General features: G+C 20.4%; 1 protein-coding gene across 4 annotated transcripts in view; it reads right to left on the bottom strand.

The window, feature by feature from the left end:
• The window catches only part of LOC117167463 (telomerase-binding protein EST1A), a 356887-nt gene that overhangs the window by 292120 nt on the left and 57281 nt on the right, over nt 1–7486 (bottom strand). The gene's annotated exons all lie outside the window — the stretch shown is intronic.

Below are 7486 nucleotides of genomic sequence, written 5' to 3' on the forward strand. Positions count from 1 at the left end.
TATAAACCGTTGCTAAGGCAGGGGCAGATGTGCCATGAATTGAGTCCAATTCATTTTTTATCTCATATGGAGTTAAACCCTTTAAATGAAAATGTTTGATTATCGCTCTGAACTTGCTTTTTTTTCCATTTTTCTTAACGAACAATTTTTTTTCAATTGGTTATAAAAACACGTAAACTCAGAAGATGTGGACTGTGACTGCACCATATATCTAGTCGGGAGTGGTGCTGAGTGAAAACAGATGATTTGGAGCGATTCGCGCGCCATCTGTTGGTCATTCTAAGGACTTATTGAACTACCCTCGTAGTTGAATTTTCAACCGGAAAATATAAATTTAGAATCCAAAATAGAATGGTTGAAAAGTTCTGTTGGGACAATTGATTCTCAACAACAAAAAACGTGTTTTCAAATTTAAAAAAAAAGATTTTTTAAATAAAATAGTCGAAATTTTCCACCGTAAAAGATAAATTAATAATAGAACGTGGAAGAGGTAAATTTACAGTTTAAAAAATTAGTTTTAAACAAAAGGAAATAAAAAGATAAAGAATTTTATTAAACGTTGAATATTATACCAAAGGAGTTGCATTTTAAACATAAAAAGACGAATTTTCAACAAAGTTGATAATTTTTTTACAGCGTAGATTAATACTTGACCAAATAATTGAATTTTCAACCATGAGTATTAATTTTCTAAAAAAAAAATATTTTTCAATAAAATAGTCAAATTATTAACTAAAATGAATTTTCAACTAAAAAAAAACGAATTAAAAAAAAATGATTTTTCAACACAATAGTAAAATTTTTAACCAAATATATGCATCTCCAACAAAACAAAAAAAAAGGAAAAGAATTTTCATGCAAAAATATGAATTTTGAAGCAAGAAAAATAGTTTTATACCAAAATTTAATAAAATGCATAAATTTTCAACCAAATATTTTAATTTGAAACTAAAAAACATTTTTCAAAAAGATTGGTAAATTTTCAACCAAAGAAATGAATTTTTAAACGAAAATGATGCAATTACAATAAAAAATTTTTTTAAATAAATTAGTTTAACTTTTAAAAAAGTCAAAAATAAGATATAAATTCAGTTCAATCAATTAATTAAAAAAAAATTAAGGTTTAACAAAGCTGAACTTTCAAGTGCTTCAATTTTTAACCAAGAAGATAAATTTAACATAAGAGACACCATTTTTTAACAAAATACGTGAATTATTAACGATAAATTACAAATTTAAAATCAAACATGGAATATTAGATTTTTCAGTTAAAAAATGAATTTTTAACCGAATATATGAATTTCCAAACAAATATTGGAATTAATGAATATTTAATAATAAAAAAACATTAATTTTCGACCAAAAAAAACGATCTTTCAACATAATTAATAATTAAGAGTACGTGAAATTTCAGTTACAACAATTCATTTTTAACCAAAAAACAAATTTTCAGCCAAAAAGATGAGTTTTTAATCAGCAAGATTAATTTCATACCTGAAAAGGTAAAATTTTAACAAAATACATGAATTTTTAATAAAATAGTTGAACTTTGATTAAAAAATATTAATTTTTAATCGAAATTTTCAAGTAAATTAATTTTTTTCCCGGGAATTTTACAAATTTATCGAAGAAATAAATGTTTCCAAATTAGTTTTTTTTTTAAATTAACAAGTGAATAATAATTGATTTTACAAGACGATTCAGAAACAGTTCAAAATTGATGAATTTTTTAGATTTTAACGATATTTTATTAACGATTTCCAATTTAAAAATAACTTGTAAATAATATATTCATAATTAAACGCTTTCATGAAATTAAAAATATAGTTTTAGTTTAATATTTGAAATTTGGAAATGTTTTAATTAAGAAAAATAACAATTGCCTAATATTTAGAAATATTTTATTGTTCAAATAATATCAGTAATTATAAATAAAATAATTAAAATTAAACCTTAAACGTTACAATTTTAATTGTTTGAATTAAAAAACTTTAATTTACATGTCCAATTGTTGAGTTTTGATATATAATAAATAATAAACGCCTATAATTTCTAGAAAAAATTTGATTAAGTCAAATAGATATTCAGAAGGTCTGAAAAGATTCGAATTTGTTTACATTTTTTATTTTAATTTATTTTAATTTTAAATAAATTCGTTTCAAAGAAAATTCGTTGGAAAATTGAAAATGACTTTTTGTTTTGATAAATTAATTTTAAGAGAATATTGAAAGAGATTTAAAAAGATTTCCAAAATTGTCGAAAATATATTTTCGACAAAATATATTTTGGAATATTTTAAGGAAATATTTTTTACTTTGCAGGATCAAACAGAAAATTGAGGAATAATTCTAATCACTTTAAAAGTTTTTTAAGAAGTTCTGAAAAAATTTCAAGGTTTTGAAATAAAAATTGGAAGATTTTTAATTTTTTTTAATTTAACTGTAGAGATCTAATTCTTTTAATTTTATTGACCATGAAAAATCTTTGTATGTGATTAAAAAAGGCTACCCTTTTTTAGACAATTATACGATTTTTTAACCAGGTAATTAAATGTTTATCTAAAAAATATGAATTTATAATCCAAAATAGTTTAGTTGAAAATCCTGCTTCAATAATTGAATTTCAATACACACACACAAAAAAATAATTTTAAAATAAAAAAATTGTTTTTAAAAAAAATTGTTTAATCTTCAACCATACAAATAAATTTTCAAGTAAAATTATGCATCTTCCTGTTCTGCATAAAAAAATTAATAAAGTAATTTAACTTTCAACCAAGCAGTTAAATTTTCAGCCAACTTTATTAATTTTATAACAAAAATGATTAATTTTTAACAAAATGCGTGAATTTGTCAGCAAATAGTTAAATTTTTAACTAAAAATAATTAATTGACAATCCAATTAAGAATAAACTAACAAACAAAAATTTTCAGCTGAAAAGATGAATTTTCAAGCAAGAACATTATTTTTTTTACCGAGAAAGACAGATTTTTAACAAAATGTCTGAATTTGCAAACCAATAGTTGAATAGTTAAATTTTCAGTATAAAAAAAATGAATTAAAAAACAACAGAATTTCCAAATGAAAAGATGAATTATGCAAATTAAAAAAAATGCATGAATTTTCAGTTAAATGGACGAATTTTGAACAAAAAAAGATAAATTTACAATAAAAATAGGTGAAATTTCAGTGAGGACAATTTACAAAAAAAAATCAAATTTTGAAAGAATGACAAAAAAAGAAGTTTTTTTAAGAAAATAGATCAGTTTTCAACCAAAGAAATGAATTTTCAAGAAAATAGTAGAATTTTTAACTAACAAATATTAAATTATTGTTGGGAAATATTTTTTGTTTGTTAAAAAATGAATTTTTTTAAGTTGAATAATGATATAGAGTTGAAAATTCACCTGTTTTGTATATAATTAATTTTTTTTTGTTAAAAAATATACTATATTTGCTTGAAAATTCAAGAATTTTTTCAAAAATTGATGTACTTTGTTAAAAATTTAACTTTTTTGCTAGAACGTATATTTTCTTGGTGCAAAATTAAACTTTTTGGTTAAAAATTCATCCTTTTTTGTTCAAGCATCAACTATTACATGTTTCTTTAGGATTTCTTTTTTAAAATAAAATCTACTTTAAAGGTTTAAAGTTTATTAAAAAAAGAAAAAATGACTATTTTATTATTTTTGTTAAAAATTCATCACTTTGGTTAAATTTGTTTAAAATATTAATTGTTTTAACTTTAAATTTAACTATTCAAATTGTTTCTTGTTTGGTTCAAAATGCAAATATTTTATTAAAAATTCATATATCTTGTTTAAAGTTTAATTATTTTACATAAAAAGATAGGAATTTAAAGCTGTTTTTTAAATAATTAATTTTTTTAGTAAAAAATCTACTTTTACTTTTGAAAAAGTAAATTTATGTTTTTTAGTTTTTAAAATTCATGTATTTGATTGAAAATTCAATTATTTCAGTTGAAGATTCATCATTTTAAATGAAAATTAATTTTTATACTTAAAGCTAAAACCTTTTGTCAAAATTTTGTCTTTTTGTTTTAAAATTTTCTACTACTTTTACTTCTTTTAAAAGTTCACTTGTATTGTAAATAATTAATTTTTTAAATCCACTAGCTGGTTTAAAGTTTACTTAAAAAAAATTATTATTATTTTATTATTTTAGTTAAAAATTCATCACTTTTGGTTAAATTATTTGGTTGAATATTAATGGTTTTAACTGCAAATTTAACCATTCCAATTTTGGTTGAACACTGATATTTTTCAGTTAAAAATTCATCTATTTTGTTGAATTTAATATAGTATTATCAAAAATTATATCGTATTTTAGGATTGAAAATTCACCTATTTTGTTGATATTTTTTTTTACATTCTCATCATTTATTTAGATCAAAATACAACCATTTTTTTGAAAATTGTTGTATTTTGTTTAAAATTCGTCTTTATTGTTTTAACATCAACTGTAACATGTTTCGTTGGGATTTTTTTCTTTTTTTTAAAAAAATGAATTTTTATTTTAGTTGAAAAATGATATTATCGAGTTAAAAATTTACCTCTTTTGTAAATAATTAATTTTCTTAGGTTAAAAAATGTACTTAGTTGGTTTGAAGTTTACTTTTGAAAAAATTTATTTCTGTTTTTTTTTTAGTTTTTAAAATTCATGTATTTCATTGAAAATTCTAAAAAAAGGAATTTCAAATTCAAAATTGAGTTGAAGATTCTTTTTAGCTGAAAATTAATTTTTTTAAAAGTTAAACCCTTTTTATCCAAATTCATCTTTTTGTTTTTAAATTAATTTATTCCAGTTAAATATTTATTATTTTAGTTAAAAATTCGACTATTTAGATGAGATTTTATTTTGTGAAAAATTGTGAAAAAAAACTACTAGTTTTTTTTAAAGTTCAATTGAAAAAAAAATTAATTTTTGTAAATAATTAATTTTTTTTTGTTTGGGTAAAAAATCTGCTAGTTGGTTTAAAGTTTATTTTAAAAAAATAGAATGATTATCTTATTATTTTAGTGAAAAATTCATTACTTTCGTTAAATTTTTTTAATATAATTCAATAATTTCAAATTTAACTCTGGCATTTTTTGTTGAAAATTAAGTTATTTTACTTGAAAATTTAGGAGTTTGAGGCGGTTTAATTTGAATTTAAATCCTTAGTTCTTTGGAATTCTTTTTAAAAATGTTAAAAGCTTTTAAAGAATTTTAATATTTGAGTATATTGTGAAATATTTCCAGGCATTTTCAAGAGTTTAAAAAAGTTAAGCAATTATTTTGAATTCATCCTGCATTTTATTCATTTATCTTGAATTCTTTTAAATTCTTTCTTATTTTATATTTTTTGATTCACTTGATCTTAATGAATTAAATGAATTTTTTTATATTTAAAAATTATTTTTAATTTCCTTGATTTTTTTTTAATTCGGCATTATTTTTTTTATGATATTTTTTGCAATTCATTTGAAATTAGCTCCGAATTCTTGATAATTTCACTCAATTTGACTGAATCCAGTGGATTTAAAAAAGTTTTTAATTCATCAAATTGTAAAAAAAATTCTCTCTCATTTTTCTAAACTTATTTCAAATTTACTCAATTCATTGATTTTTCAATATTTTTTAATTGTCTTAAATTCTCTTGATTGCTTTTTAAATTCAGTTTGATTTTTTAAAAATGAATTTCATCGAACTCTTCTCGTTTCTATAAAATTTCTCGAAATTAACTCAAATGTTCTGAAATAAATATATTTTTTCGATTAAAAAAAAATGTCCAATTCATATGAATTCTTTTGAATTTGACGTGAATTGTTTTTTAGTCATTGGTAGCGTTGCAAAGATTGGAAAACATTTGAAATTATTTTTTGCAACTCACTCTTTTTAATAATTTACCCTGACCGGGAATTTTTTGAGACCGGAAAAAACCGGAAAATGACAGTGATTTTTTTTACCAGAAATTTTATAAATTTGTAGAAGAAAAATCTGTCCACGTTTGATTTCAAAAGTTTTTAAATAATTAGTTGAATTGTTATGTTTTTCAATTATGCTATTATTTATCATACAATGCGTAATTCGAAATTTTTGCACTTTAAAAATTTTTATTTCAAAGCTTACATTTTTAATTTAAAGAAATTTTTAAATGCTTTCTCAAAGACGTGAGCAAATAAAAAGTAAAAGTCTTTGATGTTGAAAATTTGGGATAAAAAAAATTTTTATGTAATAAATAAATATATTTTTTTAAATTTATCTGTACTTTAAGTAATAAAAAGTGAACAAAAACGATTTGATAAAACTTAGTCATTAATTCCATTATTAATTCATTGAATATTTGAAATTTGTAATTAAAAAAAAGGTGAATTATTGAATATTTAGCAATATTTGAATTTTTATTTAAGACAAGTAAATTGAAACCAAATATTTAAAAGTAAAGAATCTTTAGTAAAGAACGTTATAATTTTAATTGTTGTATTTGAAAAATTTCTAATTTGTAAGTGAAATTTTAAAATTTTGATGTATGATTTATAAATGAACATTTGTAGAAAAAATTTTTGAGTAATTTTAAGAGATATTTAGGAGTTTCAAAAAGATTTAAAATTATCATGCAAATTTTAGAATGTTTTTTTTTTAATCTTCTAGAATCTTTTTAAAAAATTTTGCTTAAATCTTTGGAAAACTTTTTAAATATTCGATTAAAATAATTTTTTAAAATGAAAGGTTATTTTTAATTTTCCTAGGAATTTTGTCTACAAATGATAAATGTTCAATTTTTATTTATACATCGAAATTGTAAAGAAATTTTCTAAAATTTGCAGGATTTTCTGAAAATTGTAGAAAAAATTCAATTCATTTTGACAGATATTCAGAAGTTCTGAAAAAATTTCCAAAATAATTTTAAACAACAAAATTTAAAACAACTTTTAGATTTCTCAAGATTTTTAAATAAAATTTTGAAGTTTTCCAAGGATGTTGAAACTATTGAAAAAAAGAATAATTGAATTTCTAATTTAAGAAGTGTTCAGTTAAAATGTTTTCAATTTTTCACTATTTAATGTTTCTAGCTTAAAATTCCTTAAAATTATATAATTTTGAAAATATTAAAGTTCATCAATTGGTTTTTTAATTTAGCGCATTGAAAATGATGACGTGGCTTCATATTTTTTTACGTTGTAAAATATTGATACTTTTAATTTTATACGCCAAAATCATTGAGCATTTGAATAAAAAATTTTAATTAAAAACTTTTAAATGTGAAAAATATTTGATTTAATTCAATGGATTCTTCAAACTTAGTAAAGCCAGTGATGATTTTTCATAACTATTTTTGAATTGTTTTCAATTCATTTGATTCTTTTTTAAATTTAATCTGAATTTAAGGGCATGTGACACAGCTAAATACCTATATTACCGACGACAGTTTTTCAGTTCACTGAATGTTTTTTTGAACCTAAGAACTTTTTTTGTAAATAAA

This window comes from Belonocnema kinseyi, chromosome 1 (genome assembly GCF_010883055.1).
Source record: "Belonocnema kinseyi isolate 2016_QV_RU_SX_M_011 chromosome 1, B_treatae_v1, whole genome shotgun sequence".
In the NCBI taxonomy this organism is placed as follows: Eukaryota; Metazoa; Arthropoda; class Insecta; order Hymenoptera; family Cynipidae; genus Belonocnema; species Belonocnema kinseyi.